The sequence below is a fragment of the Muscardinus avellanarius genome (assembly GCF_963383645.1).
Source record: "Muscardinus avellanarius genome assembly, chromosome: 1".
In the NCBI taxonomy this organism is placed as follows: Eukaryota; Metazoa; Chordata; class Mammalia; order Rodentia; family Gliridae; genus Muscardinus; species Muscardinus avellanarius.
Genome location: NC_137786.1, coordinates 134257079 through 134275531, shown reverse-complemented (window position 1 = coordinate 134275531; position 18453 = coordinate 134257079). Strand labels below are relative to the sequence as shown.

Sequence of the window (18453 nt, the reverse complement as noted above, 5' to 3'; positions counted from 1 at the left end):
CGGCTCTGTGTACAATTTTTTAAAAATAGATATACACTTTTATCTCCTGTGGGTAAATATCTAGAAATAGAATGGCTAAATCATATAGTAGCTATGTGCTTAAATTTTTAAGTAATCTTTATGTATCATTTTTATATTCCTAAAATATTAATAGTAACTTAACTAAGTGATAATGTATTATGACACATTAGTGATAGAATATGACCAAGATTTTTTTAAATGATGCAGTTAATTTATACTTGAAACAGAAAGATGACCATAGCATGAAAAAATGCATGAAAAAATGCAGGTTGCAAAATGGTATAAATATATTCACCAAAATACTTACAAAACTGCTAAAATTTTACTCATTTTTGTAAGATATTTGGGTATACCTTTCAGTATTTTCAAAATAAGCAAAAACACTTTTACAATCTCCCTCCAAAAGCTAATTGAAACTATTTTACATTTGGAAGTTGAAAAGGAGGTTTGGATTAAGGGTTCAGCTAAGTGAATGTTACTGAGTAGTAGAGACAGATTTTGTAGCATGGAACTTATGGAACGAGAAATGAACTATAACCATATTGTACTGCATTATTTTTATTTTTTTGTTTTTAGTAATGTTTTAATTGTGAAGCATATAATTTTGCCTGAAAAAGAAAAAAAACATTTCTTCTTTCTTTACTTACTTACTTACTTACTGACTTACTTACTTACCTTTGGGTAGACAGAATAAAACCAAGAATGAGTGCTAATAATAGCTTGATTATTTTCAACTCCAATGCCTAAGTAAAGTAGCAGCTGATGTATAACTTATGCAGATCTATGCAAACAATTATTTAAATTGGAAGAAAGATGGAGTACTTGAGAATGGCAGTATTTGCTGAATTGCTATTATGTCAGGAGGGTTCTTTGGTACAAGGCCACCGAAATGAGAAATGAAGGGCACGGAACTTTGAGAAGATCCAGCTAGTCTTGGTGGAAAATTTCAGATTAATTTAAAATAATAACAAGCATGTATAAACTACCGTATTGTTTTACAAACACATCCATATACATTAGCCTGCTTAGTCCTGTGAAAACCCAGTGAGGAGGCAGAAAGATGGCCACAACATGAGAAACACAGCAGGAAGCTTTTTATTAAAAAAGCTTTTAATTCATATTTGATAAATGAGAAGAGCAAGGTTCATAGAAGTTAAATGAATTAACAAGAACTATAGTATAGCTCCTTAAAGGTATCCTAAGAGCTTCCCTATGCACTGTTACTAGCTCCTTGCACCTCCAAGAGGGAAGAAGATGAAAGGAACAGATATGATTTTCTTTCTGCTTACCTCTTTTTCAGATAAAAATTGAGCTAACTTTGATTAAATAATTTGAGCAAAGACACATAGATGGTGACTCTCCGATACTAGATTTAAAATCTACACCTAAGTCCTAAAGCCAATGTCCTTTACTGTATTTCACAACTATGACATGCCTATAATCACAGTAATGCTGACTACAGAAGCCAGTACTTAAATTAAATCTTCTAACTAAATTGAATGCTCCTTTACTATACCAACTTGCCAGGTAACTGTGAATGCCCACATCCATCACCTTTCATTATTGCTTTATGTGTGTGTGTGTGTGTGTGTGTGTGTGTGTGTGTGTGTGTTGAACAGTCTAAGGTTGAGAGGTAATTTGGAGTAGGTAGCTGAGGAGCTGTAGAATGATATATTGTTCCATGCAGCTATTGACTCCTGTCCTTGTGACACTATCTTAAGTCATAATGAAATATAGTATATGTGTGGTTACAAAGTACAGATATGCCAACTGGCTCTGTGTTTTGTTTTGATTATTTATCACCGCTTTTCTTTACCCTGTTAAAAAATATTTCCTCTTCTGCAGCGTCTCTCAATAAGCTAATGACTTTTCTCTTCTTGCTTCTGAAAATTTCTTTTGGGAAGCTCTACAACACTGACAAATCTGTGGATGATAGTCATGGTAGCATTGCCTGCTAAGAGTGAGATGATTGGCTTAACATCAAGTGTTTAGCAATACTTTTCTCATTTGTATTTAATCCTAGGTATTTTTTCTAAGGACAAGAAATTTCTATGCTTAATGTGATAATCTATTTAGGTTACTGTATAACAAATTATTACATTTGTTACAAGTTGAGCCAAGACCCATGCTTTTTTTTCTTGGAAACAAGAGGACAAGCTAATGCCCTTGGAGTATGCTCAGCTTTTTCAATCATTTGAGACTTGGCTGCACCAGATATGGTTGGTCTTTTTCTAGAAGAGATTTACTGGCCTCCTGCCCATGATCAAGAATGCCTTTGATTTTTAGTGTCACCCATCTTTTGAAAATCTAAAAGGCTTCTTCCAGAACTTTTTAATTCATTTAATTATACAGCTATGTTATTCTGATATGGAGAAGTCAAGTGAGGAATCAGATATCTAGGACAAAATCTTGAATCTTTGAATCTATTCCTCTACTCTGACAAGCTGAATTATATGCTGGGTAGTAAGAGCATCATTCTTAAAGTAGAGGTCATATCCAAAGTGGATACCTCATTAATGTTTCTATATCTGTAGGTGGAGTTTTCTTTAATGAACATCCAAACAGTTCTGGATTTTTAAAGGTGATGGAAAGAAAATAACTTGTTTTGACAGAACCAGAATATTTATAGGATCACATAGGTAAGGCAACGAATGAGTCTAGCAAGGAGTTCTGTGGTGATGTTTTAAGTAAAAGAAATGAATTTTCCCTTTATGGTTTGTCTCAGGGTGTTAAGATGGTTAGGAAACTCTCCAAGGATTCTTTTCTATTCTTTTGCAAGCTTGGGAAGGTGGATGCACATTTCCCTTGAACAAAAGTGGAGAGGAAAGCCTCCGTTTACACTAGACGCACCTTGACCTTCGTGGTGGTTCCTTACTCCCAGCTCCACCTCCTCCTCTCCGCTCTCCCATCACCTTCTCCTTCCCCTCTATCCCCTCCTCCTTTTCTCTCCTTTTCTTATTTCACGTTGAACTAACAAAAAACAAAGGGAGTGAAAGTGTGAGTACACTGCTTCTCTACTGCAGCAACATCACAGAAATTACAGTGACCAGGCCTGGCTGGATGTCCTCCTCCAAGGACTGCTGAAGTACTTTGCATCAATTCTCACCTAGCCTTCAGGAGGGAAGAGAACCAGAAATTTTGATTTCCCATCTTTATAGCAAGACAGGGCGACAAGTCTGCAAGCACAGCCAAGACACATGCTGAGTCAGGAAACAGGCCCAGGGAGCACCCAATATCTCAGTGTTTGTGCTCAGATGCTGGGCTGCTCTCTGCCAGAGAAGTGGCTAATGGGGTGCTAAATAGGAAGCAGAGGTCGCTCCCCTGGAGAGGAAAGCTGAGTTCTCTGCCAGTGTACATAAGTTGAGAGAAAGGAAAAGAAAATAAGTAGTCTTTGACTTCTGAAAAACTCTTCAAGTAGAAACAGATGGGATTTGAGACTTAATTGGGCTATTATTACATGCTAAATTTGAACTACTTTTAACCGCAGTGCCTCCCACAAAGTACGGCTTTACTCACAAAGTCTTGATTGTGTTTCTATGGCTTTCAGTAAAGGTAAACCAAATGAGCAAATATGTCTGACTTTGTCTTGTATCAGTTTCTAAAAGAGGTACCATCTTCAAGACACCAAAAGTGAACATGAATATTCACAGTGGAGGATGTTTTACCAACCCGCTCACGAAGTGAAATCAGTGGCCTTCTGAATATTTATTTATTCCATCTGAAAGAGGCGTTATTATGTCTACAGCCATACCACCCTGAATCTGCCCGATCTTGTCTGAAAGAGGCTTTATTAGGGTTTATGCTATACCATAAGAAGAAGCAATGCACAGACTGTTCACAACCTTTTAGATTTTGAAGAGCCATCTCTACCCTCAGTTTCCCTTAATGAGCCAAAGATGATAAACCAGAGTAGAATAAGAGCAAACCGTAGTATCCATGCCCTGTGTTTTGCTACCCAAGGATAACTCTCCTGACTTAAAAAGTATGGATGGTGAAATGACTCAAGATATGTGTGTAAAGGGAGCACACTCAGCTCATTCTAACCTGGGGTCCAACCAGCTGCACTCTGGCTGTCGTTGATTCTCCCCTGAGTATATGGGAATTGATGTGTGGTGAGTTGAATCTTGGACAGTATCCTAGTTTTAAGCTCATCTCTTAAATGGGCAATGGTTGCATATGAATCCTCTGAAAACTAAGCAGTCTCAATATTAAATTGTTCTGGAAACTAAACATTACAAATATGAGGGCAACATTGTCTTTCTGCTACTGCCAAGAAATAGGAAGCTGAGTTTATTTTTCTTGGAAGAGGGAGCTAATTTCATTCCATTTTATTTCCACTTGGGCAAGGAGGTGTGGTACCTCTGCTGGAGACATTTCCACATCCTTCAACCCTTCTCTTGCCTTCTTCCTGTTTCCTATCATTGCAAACATAACTTTGGAGATGTAAGAAAGAGGAAGAAAACTACTATTTTTCTTCATGACTCCAACTCCCAGTTCAGTATAATTCCAGCCTTTGTTTTGACAGTTTTTATCATGTCTTCAGACACACTGAGCTCTTTTCTTCCCCATGGGGCAGGGGTGAAGAGTTCAGCTTTAGCTCAAGCCACACTGTCCTCCTTTTTGTCTGTTCTCCTGAAAGGAATTACTGACACTCACAGCAATGGTGAAGTCATGCGGCCTCACCTGTGTGACCCGCTTGCCTCCCACGCCGTCAGTACTCAGCGGCAGGGGTGGGCTCTCAGTTCACCCCACTCTCCCAGTGGGACTTGTATGTGAGCCCAGATTTATACTTTTTATTTATCCTGCCCGTAATTTGTATGGCAAAACATTTGCTGTGTAGAGAAGGGAGAAGTGATGGGAATATTATTTATCTGGCAGTTAACCTGTGCATTTCGGAGAGCAGTCTTCTCTAAGTTAAAAGTTAAATGAAAAGAAAGATATAGAGTACAGGGGAAAAAAAAAAAAAAAACATTCCTACTCTTTCAGTGCTCAGAAAACCCCTTGTCTGAGCATCAGGTGGCCCTGTCCCAGGACTGACCATGACCATGTTCCCCTTCTCTAGCCTCTTTCACAGCTGGTGATGGCTGTGGGGATAGTTCTAGTCAACAGAATGAATATGGGGATTGAGTTCCAAGGAAGCTTTTAAAAAAAAAAATAACAAATATAAAGCTCAATAGCTACTGCATAAATCTTTTTCCTACTTGCTTGGATGTCAGCAGCCATCTTACAACTAAGAGGTGGCCAGTGTAAAATAGAAGTCCTTTGAAGCCAAGAGTGGAAAGCAGGAAGGCAGACCCGTGGCAGCAGAAGACAGCCCTGAACATGTCTCAACACTGGTGACTTGGTGTTGTGTGAGAAAACCTCTTTGTTTACTGTACCGTAAGATATTCCCCTCATTCTCATGTTGAAACCCTAACTTTACCAATGTGGTGATATAAGGAAGCAGAGTCTCTGGGAGGTAATTTGCTCACAAAGATCCATTATGAATGGGATGAATACCTTTAATGGAGGAGATGTGAGATGGATTTTCTCAGCCATGTGAGGATACAGTAAGAAGTTGGCCATCTGCAAGCCAGGAAGCAGTAGTTCATCAGATGCTAAATTTGCTGATGACTTGATCTTGGACTTTCTAGCCTCCAGAATTATGTATAAGCTACTTGGTCTAATGATAATCAGTTGTAGCATACCACAACTATGACAATAAGGTTATTTTCAGAGAGGAACTCTCCTAACTGGTGTTTGGTTAAGCTCAATGGCATTCTCCAAGAGACTGTGAAGGACTGGTGCATTCCTGATGACTTTCCATTTAAACATGTTAAGCAGATGCACAGAAATGATTCTGAGTAGCTGCGAGTAATTTTTTTTGGGGGGATTGCATTATGTTTTATTTAATAAGAATGGATATCTTACAGACTTTTGAAAAAGTAATGTTTACATCACTATCTGTAAGCCTTCCAATATTTTTAAGATCTTGCATATTTGTTGATTATTTTACTCCTAGGTATATCGTGTATTTTTTCTGCTACCATAAAGGCCTATTTCCTACATTATCATCTATGTAACTTAAAAACTATTGAAAAGAACAATGTCCTAGGCTGAGGCAAAAAGATCGTAGGTTTACGGCCAGCCTGGGCAACTTAGCAAGATACTGTGTCTAAATAAAAAGTAAAAAGGGCTGAGGACAGTGGTAGAGTGCCACTAGGTTCAACTCTCAGTATCCCATCCCCCCACATAAACAACAACGCCCAAGACAGAGTCTTATAACATCACAAACCTCCCATCCAGATGGCTGTGGTCATTCCAGCAGTAATTAATCTCCTTAAGTGTCCTTATCTCCAACCCACCCATTTCCATTTTATTTACAAGAACATCACAAGATACCTTGCCAGACACCTTAATAAAGTAAAAGCTACTGTTTCTAGCCTATTTTTCTTACCTAATACTACAGAAAGTTTGTCATAGGAAGAACAGATTGATTTGATTGAATACAACTTGATATTAATGATGATCACTAACTTTCCCAGGTACTTACAAATCATCCAAATATATTTTTAACTCTTAGTTGTGATCAACAAATATGCAACATTACTTCTGGAATCAAGTGGTGCCGATTACAGAAAAACCAAGGATGTGGGACTGTTCCCTTACTTTACAAAGAAGAAAAGTTCTAAAATACCCAAATGGCCCTAATAAGCTTACTCAGATTCCTGGAATATTTATACTGACAGAAGTATAGAAGCAGATGTGGTGACACACGCCTGTAACCCTAGGATCTGGGAGGCTGAGAAAGAAGGACCTTAGGTCCCAGGCTAGCCTTGGCAACTCAGCAAGGCCCCTGGCAACTTAGTGAGACACTGTTTCAGAATAAAAAATCAAACAGGGTGGTGGGGGAGGTCAGAGGCAGGATGCCCTGGGCCCAACATCACATACTACGAAGACCAAGGCCTCACTGGAGCTGAGAAGGTGTTACCTTTGCCCTACAGTCTGCTTCTTTCTAGATGCAGAAACCAATGAAGCGCGGATCTGCCACTTTGTCCAGTATGGTGTCCACACAGTAGACATAGACGCTCCAGACGCCCCTCTGCTTCATGTCCTCTACAATGCCCTGGGCTGCCAGAGCCCGATACAGACCATCATTGCCATCTGGAGCCATTGAAACTTTGCCCTTCTCTTCCAAAATAATTTTCCATATCAAAACTCATAGCAGGCAGCATTCCCTGCTGGAAAAAGACAACATTCTCTTTCTTCAAACCAAAGTATCTGTGCCTGGTGAAGAACTCAGCTGTGGATTCCATTGTCCTGCCACTGGTCATTATATACCATGGAATGATGCATTTGTTGCCATAAGATTTCATGGCTAACTGTTGTAGCTTCAGGATACGCTCTGCTTGAATCTGAAAAAGGGTCTTATGGGATGGCAAACCGACATCATATATCGTCTTGGGATAGGCGACTCCGAGTCTTGTCCCCTGTCCTCCAGCTAGAATGAGAACTGCCACTTTGTTTTGAGAAATCTGGAAAAGTTCTTCCCTCTCCCAGGCCTGGAGCTGGTCTTGATCCCTGGTGGCACTGCCCAGCACCTCTCAGGGGGTGGGTTCCATCTGTGCATTCACCTTCTCCTGGTGGGAGGACTGGCGAAATCCTTCAATGGCCTTTTGGAAAAACAAGCCCAGCTCCCTGAAGTCCATGGCCTGGAGCTCGGCATAAAGCCCCGCCTGCTGGGCTTTGTCCAGCTCCTCCCAGAACTGCAGCAGGTGGTCTTGTTCAGCTTCTGACAGCTGGAGTTGGGGAGTTGGAGGTCTTCAACACTCATGGTGCGCTGGTAGCCAAGCCCTCATGCGGGCCGGGCATGGGGCCCAGGGAGCGCCGGCCTGCTGCCATGCCCTTGCCGCTGTGCCAACTGCACGAGAGTAAATTTTTAAGTGAATGTGTGCGCGCACGTGTGTCTGTGTCTGTGTGTTAGAGAAAGAGATAGAGATAGAGATAGAGAGAGAGAGAGAGAGAGAGAGAGAGAGAGGTGGGGCATGAATGAGGAGAGACATGATGAAGAATAAAGAAGGTCAAATTGTGAGAAAGTCTACCAAAGTCAAATATTTAGAAAAGATATCGCTTGAAAGTAGGAGTTACAATTTATTAGCTTCAATTCTATCAATTTCATTTATGAATAAGGTTCACAAGTTTTCTCTCATTTCTGCCAGCCACTTTCACATTTCAGGGCATCAGGTATGCTTCTTTAAAATGTTCTGCAAAAGTTCACAGAATCTTCACTATTTGCCACACATCATTCTAAGGATGGAAGTAATAAAGACAAAAACAAGGCCTAGAGCTTACATTCTTGGGTTTATTTATTTTGTGATATGTATCATTTCTTAATATTTTGGTAAAAAATAAGTGTATTTTGCAGTTTGCAGCATACAGAAGCCTATGTGATACATAAAGTCATAATGTAAAATAAGTAGTGCTATTTATTTTACCATTTTACAGATGGGAAAACTGAGGCTTAGTCTTAGGCTCAATAATTTCAAGATCATATAACCAATCACTGTTGAAACTGACACTTTGAGCCAAATCTGATTCTAGTCTCTGCTTTTCACCAAACTATACTAATAACTTCTGCCTATTAAAGATTCCAAGAATTAAATGAACAATGTAAGGTATTTGGATAAAAGGGAACAAGCAGGATCACAACTCCACTACTAGGTAGTTATACATATCAGCATAGCTTAGCCTTAGCTCTTTTATTTGAGATATGGGAGTAATAATACCTACTTCATTAGCCAGAGTTTAGTAGGCATTAATATATGATAGCTGGTAGTATGAGCAGTCTGTGCACATGTGTATGTACATGTCTTTGTAGAAAATAGACTTTTAGATAATGGAAATCAAATGTGATCATATTTGCTATTTATACAAAGAAGTAGATACCGAATAACTAAAAGAAATAAAAAATAGCATCACAGAAAAAAGAACATTCAAGCTGGGATGTAAAGGATGAGAATCACTCTCTACGCAGAGGGAAAGAAAGAGGCTTGGAGTGGCCATCCATGGAGTAGCTTGCTCATGAAGATGGGGATGCCATGCAGGGCCAGATTCTGGAATCACATGAGACCTCAGTGTGGCTAGCAGGAAAAAAAGCAGGAAGGTCAAGATTCAAGGTGTGCACTTGGGGTTCCCTTTGAAGAAGGTTCTTGGGTACCATGCATAGCCAAGAAAGACAAATGACCTGGAAGTCAACTCTTCCTTAGGGGAGACCAGGCAGCCTCTTCTGTCTGTCTCAGGGCATAGATCACCAAGACCAGAAGACTGGCAGGCAGACCAGCTGGCTGGCCTTCATGGTGTTGCTGTTCCTCAGAATTAGGGCGGATGCTCATTTCTGCTCCCTGTTTTTGGCCCTGCACATCTCCTCTCACAGCCCATCTGCTTGAAATATCGCTTTCCTTGTGAGTTTGAGAATGTACCTGCATAAGGAAGATTGTGCCTCTGTGTCTCCCTATCACAATAGCATCTCTTAAGGGGGAAATAGCCCTAATGGACATCTCTATTACAGTAATAGCCAAAGGCATTGCTTTCAAGTAGTATTAAAAGAGTAGAGAGAAGACAACCAATAATCCATCTCTCTTTTTTTGGAGGGGGGAACCATCTTTTCAGATATGAAAAATTTATCCTAAACCAAGTAAGTCAGATCCTGCTCAGTAAGACAGTTCATCTCCATGCCATTTATTCTGCCCCAACCCTGGATCCTTCATGCTGTTTTTGTGAAGTATCTTTTCCATTATCATATTGTTTGGCCCAGGAAGCCTCTTTAAAATGTTGCTGGGAAACACTATCTTGTCATGCCCCTGAAAACAAAGTAGGAGCTCAGTGACATGACAAGGTTTTTTTTTTTTTTTTTTTTTTTTTGCTGGCCCTGGGGCCCTTCTTTCCTCTCAGCCCTGGAGAAATTATAACTTACAGATTTCCTCACAAGCCACGTGAGCAACCCAATACCTCCCTTGGATTCCTCCTTTCCATGGGGCAGGGTTTTGACATTCTTGTGATGCCCTGCTGGCCTGCTGCATGTGCCTCTTGGAATCTACCTAAATGACTAATTAGGCTGACCTGCAGGAAAACGCAGTCCCATGCAAATGCAGATGTTCCTCGGTTTACAACAAGATTATGTCCTGATAAAACCATCTTACAATGGAAATATCATTATGTTGGCAATGCAATTGATACCCCTCACCTACCAAGCACAGTACTTTAGCAACATAGTACAAGGCATGGCTTTCCCTTCATCCTCTTCAGGCCACCACCAGGCACCAGACTGTGCTCATGGCATGGGGACCACTGCTCTCATTGGGAGAAATGTCTATTCCTGTGGACAGCTCCAGGTGAAGGGTGGCAGTGTGTGTGTGGGCTGCTCCATCTTGGGTAGGGTAGAGATCTCTGTTGTAATGTTGCTGGGTCCTATGGGAGTTCGGAACTGTGTTCCTCTTATCTTTCTGTCCTGGCCTACTTTACTTCTCATTGCTTGGTTCCCCATCCTTAGGCAGGGTTAACATTTGTGACTAATCCAACCTAGATGTTTCCCTTCAGCCAGCTCCTGATCTGCATCCACATCTCTTGTGACGTTTATCTCCAACAGAGGGAAATGGAATCTTCCCCTGTGATCCTGGCAGTTTGACAGGCTTCTGTTTTTCCAACTGAAAACAAAATAATCCTGTTTGTGGGGCATCACATAAACACTTTATATCACCAGATGCCTGAGCACAGAGCCCTGACCCTCTCTCCTTGTGCCCCATGGGCTGGTACTGTCTTATAGAGGAAAATCTCTGTCCAGAGGGAGATAGGAATGAGTGTTGCAGAAGGGAGTGTTGCAGAAAATCTCTGTCCAGAGGGAGATAGGAATGAGTGTTGCAGAAGGGAGGAGAAGGCATGATTCCACCTGCCTCTTTTGCAGTACAGACTCTGCTTCTTGGCTGTTAACTGAGTTTTTAAGGCAAACATCGTTGTTAGCTCTCCATACCACAACCCTTTCCCTCCACCATCTCTTTTTCAAAATCCCAAGTAACACAACCTCCTCCGGAAAGTCTGTTTGATCTGTTCTACCTAGGTGGAGAGGTAGCTCTGGAACACTGGAGGGAAATCTCATATGAATAATTAGTTGGCAGAGGGAACTCCAGATGCAGCCCCTGCCCACTCCTAGCTTAATGTGTAAGGCCCCAGCCCAGATCTGTCCAGTGAGAACCATGATAACAGCAGGCACCATCTTTGGGTAGCACATAAAAATTGCCTTGTAAAGTCCTTAGATAATACATGGTTATACTCCCCTGCACTGAACAAGTTTATGAGGGCCTATGAGGGTCTGTTGTATGATTTCACAAAGCTGCCTGTCTCTCTTGAGAATAAGGTCTGAACCGTTCACTCTCTTGCCTTCTCCCATCTTTACTGGACAATTTTTGTGTTGAATTATTTTTAGCATCTGGGCAAAGTGGGCAGAATGGATGAAATATACTTGGTGACCTTCCACTGAGTAGCAACTATGTCCAGTGCTATGGAACTGGAAAGGTGAAGACCACATGGTTTCGATGCTGCATATGTCCCTGTTGTAAGGAGGATGCCTTTTTCCAGGAGCAGCATTTCCCTCCTTGGCTCACCCTGGCCTGAGATTCTTCTTCCCTCCTTGTGAAAGTGTACTTTCCCCTAAGATCACGATCATGTGAATTGACTCATTGTTTCAGTCAGCTTTTCCATGGCTGTAACCAAAGTATCTGAAATAAACAGTATAAAGGAAGAAAAAGTTTATTTGGCTCAAGGTTTCAGAGGTACAGTCAATAGTCAGCCATCTCCAAGGTAGATTATAGCAGTACTGACTGGCAGAAGAAAAGCTGAGGTCAAGTGAATATTAGCAAACAGCAGAGAGTGACCTACCTCCAGTGACCTACCTCCTCCAGTTATTTCTTTCCTCTGAACCTCATGCTTTGGGGACATGATTTCAACATCTGTGCCTTTGGGGAGATAAGCTAAATTTAAACCATAGCACTTAAAAAATCTTAACATCTTGCAAATAGGATCTTTCTCTTTTAATCACAGAAAGTGGGAAGAAGGGACTTGTTCTAAACTCTGTTAATACCTCTGTCCCCACGTTCTCACTGCATCCCTCAGGGTTCTGTTTCTAGTGAGTTGTTGCTGGGATAGTCACCCACTACCTCAGATACTGGCTAGGCTGGGTCTCCCCTTTGGCTTTGTGAGCTGTAGCACCTTTGCTTTCAGACTGCCAGAAGGTTTTGTGCTACCAATCTTCCCCATCAATGAGCTTCTGCTGAGAAGAGTTTTCTTCTGAATAATGGTCATCTAAGAATCATCCCACTCAGGAAACTCCCAGGCATTTTCATATAGAAATAAAATCATTTGTCTGGGGAAATTCATGTATACCGCTTGCTGGTGGGCCCAATGTAAGACGCTGAAGGTTTAATGCTTATGATAAGCAGTCCCTCTGGGGCTGGGGAGTCAGAAAAGCCCACCCACACAGGTTGAGAAAGATGGCAGGTATCAGCCTGTATCCAGGTGACAGTGACTGTCAACCTATCATTATGTGAGCACTTTCTATGTCACAGACACTGGAGAAATCATTTGACCTTCACAACATTCCTAAAAAATAGGACTATTTTGACCTTCATTTTGCAGAGGAGGAAATGAGAGAGCAGAGATATCTAGTCACTTGGGCAAGCTGCCCAAGGCCAGAGCTGATATTTGAACCTCGGTGAGTCTTACTCTGATGTCTGTGTTTCTGAACATTTCCCCATCCAGCTGCTGATAAGGTACATGCAGTGCATAATGACAAAGAAAACATATGGAAGAGACAGATTTTATTAATCTGGATCTAGAAACATGAGCTCATTTCCTCCTCTTGCTTTCTCCATTTTTCTCTTCATCCCTTTCTTTCTCTCTGTCCACTTCTCTTGTCTTCTTTCCCCCCTTTCTACCTATCATCTTCCTTCTTCTTTCTTTCCCTTCCTCTCCTTTTCTATCTACCTATCATTTTTTTTTATTAAAAGCTTCTTTCCATTTGCTCCCAAGTTAAAGTTATCTGAGCCCTCTTTCTAATTAGATACTCAGTACTTCTGCATCCTCAAGTCCCTCTCCTGTGGATTTTTGTGTGCCTTTGCATTCTCGACAAGTGGGAAGTTGCATGGAAATTTGTGCTAGAACTTCACTGTTCTTTCTGTTATAATTATGTGGGTGTGTTTAGAATATTAGACCCTAGTGTGATATGGCAGGAAGTTTATGGAGCTGGCCAAATATTAACCAAATCTCAGTTCTGCTTTATATTAACCATATGTTTCCAAGAAATGTATGCACCTTCTTTGGGATTCAGTTACCTGGTGGTAATAATCCATTGTGATTAGGAATAAACAGAAAAACTGATGCTAAGTTTCTAGCACAGTATCTGACACATTATGAATGTTCAATAAACTACTTTCTGCTGGGCATGGTGGCGCACGGTTTTAATCCTCGTATTTGGGAGGCTGAGACAGGAGGATGGCAATTCACGGACAGCCTCAGCTGCTTAGTGAGGCCCTCTGTAACTTAGTGAGACCCTGCTTCAAAATAAAGAATAAAGAATAGGGCAGGGGGTGTAGCTCAGAGGTCTAATGTCCCTGGGTTTAATTCCTAGACCTGCAAAAAAAATAAATAAATAAACTTTACTTCCCATTTGCTTTCCTCTAATAAATATCTAAGCTTCTTGGGTTGAGTGCCCATTGTGTTTATCTTTGCCTTTTCCTTAGTACTGAGCACACACCTATACATATTGGGTTCATATAGTTTTGCTTAACAAATGGATACAGAATTGAATGGATGAATAAAATATGAGCAAATGAAAAGCTTTTCTTGGAAGAAACCTCTGAGTTCTTCCCTTGATTATCATTCTCAAAGGTTTATTCACAGTGGCAAGTAGTTATTGAGCAACTACTCAACTAAATACGGAAGCTAACAAGACAGATTAAATATAGCTCATGCCACGAGGGAACTTACAGTCAAATGGGGGAAGTATTCATAAACATTATCCACAGGACAAATGGATGGAAGAACATTGAAATCTGGGGGACTAAGGCCTAATTTTTGCTGCTGTATTACCCATGCACTCTTGGGAACTTACTTAATATTTCTGATGGTTTGTTTTCTCATAAGTAAAATGGGAATGTAACACCTCTCCGAAGTGTTACAAATATTAAGTAAAAATTGCTCAGCAGAGTGTCTGGCACATAGTAGGTATTAAATTAACACTAACTTCTTTCATAACTAGCAGATATTCATTAATAATATGATGCAGGGGTTTTAACTTTGAAGAGGACATGACTCATTTTGGGGAGACTAATAGATGTGAATGATTATGAAGGAGCAAGCAATGATTTTCCCAACAGAAGAAACACCACACATCATTTCAGCACACACAGGCATAGACATACACAGGAATGGCTTGAGAAGAAAAAAAAGAGAATGCGGGGGTGAGTAATGTAAGAGTTTAGATCATATAAAATTTTACATGTCAAGCAGAGGCCTTTGGAATTTACTTTTTAAATAGCTAGAAAATTAAAAAAAATAGGAAGAACAAAAAATCAGAGCTTTATCTGAGGACCATAAGTATGGCCTCTTTCCAGATTATTTTGGTGGCTTCCTGTGTAATTCAGGACAAAGTCGAAGTTCTTGCTATTATCTACATACTCCTTTCCAGTACTGTTGCCTATCTCCTGCCACCCTGGGCACCCTTTGCACATAGACACCCTGTACCCTTGCCTGTGGGTCCTTGGTGTCCACGAGCCATTAAGCCTCTGCTTTTTTTGTTCCCTCTAGGCAGGACACTTCTAACAGGTGTGTGGGTAGCACTCTCTCCACCTTTAAGGTCTCTGTTCAAATATTAATGAGTCAGGAAGGCTTCTCCTGAGCGTCTTTCTAAAACAATGCTATATACTTACCTACCATATCACCCTCAGGACCCTCAGCACCACCCCATACATATTCATATCTTGTTTGCTTTTCTTCTTTTAAGTAGACTGTAAGCTACATAAGAACAGGAAGTTTCTATTTTTCTAGCCCCTCAAACATGTCCAGCAGAGATAGGTGCTCAGTAGACAACTGAATAATAAATGAATCATCTAAATTATGATGAACAGATAATAGGTATGTCCAATAGTGCATGTGTGAGAGGATGAGGCCCCAAACCGAGGCTCAGGAGAAGCAAAGAGCAGTGAATATTGTTGTTACTGAGACTGCTCTTTTATAAAAAAATTTTTTGGTGCATTGTAGTCATACATCTTAATGGGATACAGGATGGAAGAGGCATCATGCACACATCACTCATTTAGCTCTTTCCCAATCACCATTCCTTTCCTTCTTTCCTTTTTTTTACCTCATGTTTGGCTTAGTGATTGACTGATATGTTTGTGAATGTGCATCATGCACATTAAGGAATTTTCCTCTTCCTCTCTCCCATCCCCCCCAGTTAGGTCACCTTATTTGCTCATCTATCGTTTCTCCTTCCTTGTGTATTATCTCCCCTATGACCATTTTTTCTCCCTAGACATTATGCTAAGTGAGATTAGTATCAGTCACAAAAAGTAAAAAAATCTCATGCTCTCTCTAATATTCAGAAACTAGAGACTGTGCTTTAGTTATTGAGCATCTTGTCAGAGCCTGTATTGAGTGTGGAAAAGACATGGTAGATGGGATCCTCGTGGATCATACAGTTCACTAGGGGAGATCAAGTCATCAGGGCAAGTGATTACAAGGGAGCACAATATAGAGATCTTAAAAACTTAGGGTATTATGGGATACATGGATAGATGAACAGGATAAGCATTTTTCCCCAATTTTCTCATTAGAAAATGAAGAAGAGGGAAAAGTAAAATCTGTTTCCACCTGGCTATTGGTGGAGATGAGAATGGTACAGCATGAGGCTGGATGGAGGGAGAGGGACCAGGCCCTGCATGTCTGTGGGGTGCACTGAGCCAGGCACGAGGATGCAGGGGTTGTAGGAGTGGACTACTTTAACAAGAGGTTGGCAGGGCAGGTCTGGAGAGCAAAGAGAAATGGCTTAAAGATAAGGTTTTAATTTAGTCTTGATTTTGATTGTTCATTGAGGTCAGGTTGGAATTTGAGCATGTTTGTAGTGTGGCAGAAAAGGAATTAAGTGAAAAGAAGGCCTAAAACCCTCACTCTATTTGACAAAAGAATATCATGGAAAAAAAGGGAAGGTATGGCATGAAGAGATGAATATTCATCCTTCAAAAAGGAAGGATAATTCTTCCTTAGAACCACCCAGAGGATGATTTGAAATGATTTGAGCCATGGATACATTTTGATTTGTAGGACAGTTTGAGTCTGCATCAGATAATCTTGATGCTCTGTCAATGAGTAAGAAGATGATATTCAACAAGATGATATTTTAAAAGAAATTAGAAAATAGTGTTATGGAGACTGGGAGAAAACTCAGTGCCATCCTTAAGACCCATGCTGAATTACTGTAACATGAAAGGGGTCCCCAACCACCACAAAGCCCTTCTTACAAATCTGTGATATCATCCACTTGGTGTATCAGACACTACATCATGTACTTTCCATACAATTACTTTGTTGGGACAAGGGCTAATATGTATATAAAGTTAAGGTGACTTGAGTAAAGTTAGGCAGCTACTAAGAAGAATAGGGTTTGAACTCAGTACAAAGCATGCAGTCAATGCATCTTTTTTATTAGGTAATAATCTCTCCTAAGTGAGCTATCTTATATGGTTGTTTTCTTCATGGTGATCTTACTAGGGGTTGGCACAGTGCATTGTATCATTATTATTTAGGGTTTCCATATTTGTGCAGGTTTTTACAAACACTGTAAGGAATATCCACAACTCACTCACTCTCCTCCCTCACCCTTTCTCTCCTAGTGCAAACTGTTGAATAATAATTCATTTGCATAACATGACTCTCTCAGTACATCTGTTTGTGGCCATAGGTTCACATTGTCTTGAGTGGGATTAATTTGCAGTGTAATTTCTTTTCATATATACTGGAACTGGACCCCAGGGCCTTATTGATGCTACAGCTAAACCCCAGCATGTCTAGTTTTGCAAGAAACAGCTTCTAAGATTATAGGAAGCTTATCTTGCTTCCTTTTGCAGAAGGCCCTTGGAGATGAACTGTCTGCCATGCCAGTCCAGTGGATGGTTTGCATAGACATGCATTTAAAAAAAAAAATCTGAGCCTGGCCTGGATGAGACCCTGGAGTTTCAGAATTAATATATGTCCTGTTCACGCCATACCTGTGACACTATGAATTTGTAACCACAAACAAAACCTGGACAGATTCCATGCCAACCATGACTTTAATTAAAGCTATTTAGAGGGGCTGAAGGCTAATTTAAAGGTGATTGCCAGATGGGTTTTCTCAAGTCTAAAAGTGCTAGTTTGACAATTAATGATAGTGCAGGGCTTAATTGGCTCGAGTTAAACAGGAAAAGTGATAGAGAGAGAGCACATGCTGATGAGACCGGCTGTCCTTGTGGGGACAAGACACTGACAACCTAGTCAGGGAATAGAGCAGCAGGTCTAAGCCTCAGTGTGGTGGGCAGCTGTGAGGAGGAATGTTGGGGCACTTCTATTCTAATACATAACAGAAGCTTGTACAACTTTTGTTAGATTAGGAAACTTGACAGCTCGGAGCATAAACTGTAGAACAAAACCACAAAATATAAACACCTCTCGTCTCTGATGGGATGTTAATTCCATATCCCAGTCATGACATTTTAAAGATGTCCAATTAGGTTTCTTAATAAGGTAAATTTAGTGGCAGTGATAGAAGCAGAGACTTGGGCCAATGCATATTTTTAAGAGAGCAGTGAGAAGAGATTGCATCTCACCTCAAATTATTGCCTGATGTTCCTAATTTCTTGGGCTTTTTGTTTTTGTTTTTGTTTTTTTCCTCTAGGTTTACAGATTAACCCCTCTCCCTACTAAATTTTTGAACTCCTCAGAGAATTTTTTTACTTGCTCACAAATCAACAAAGCTTTTCTTAATTTCTGCTCTATTTAATCCCTCTGGCCATTCTCCTAATACTGTCAGAAATAAAAGCTGATTAGTATGGCCTGCAGAAACATAGGTCCTATTTACATAACCAAGAACTCTATAAATTGTAGAGCTCCCTCCCTAAAACTGCATATTTCTTTAACCTTTGGGCACTTGTACTGCATTAGACCAAAATTTAGTTTAAATACTGAAGAAGTACCCATTTAAGTCTCTTTTATCAAATACCATCTTTTTTTCATGGTTGATTGAACCACTTCAAATATTTCTGATTCCTATAGCTAAAAGTGACTGTTGAAATCATTCGGTGCAGTATGAAGGGTGCTGAGCTGAGGGACACAGGGGTTAACCTTCCATGCCCAGCTTTCCCCCTGACA

General features: G+C 40.5%; 1 protein-coding gene and 1 pseudogene across 3 annotated transcripts in view; one reads left to right on the top strand and one right to left on the bottom strand.

The window, feature by feature from the left end:
• Positions 1-10194, bottom strand: part of LOC308272121 (UDP-N-acetylhexosamine pyrophosphorylase-like) — a 40432-nt pseudogene extending 30238 nt beyond the window's left edge. Inside the window, exons 1-3 of the transcript in view lie at positions 10120-10194; positions 9312-9479; positions 6992-7799 (exon numbers count right to left, since the gene is read on the bottom strand). The product of the transcript in view is annotated as a UDP-N-acetylhexosamine pyrophosphorylase-like (transcript). The remainder of the gene's footprint in view (positions 1-6991; positions 7800-9311; positions 9480-10119) is intronic.
• Positions 1-18453, top strand: part of OPCML (opioid binding protein/cell adhesion molecule like) — a gene marked incomplete at both ends in the record, with an annotated part of 1238220 nt that overhangs the window by 169052 nt on the left and 1050715 nt on the right. The window lies entirely within an intron of this gene.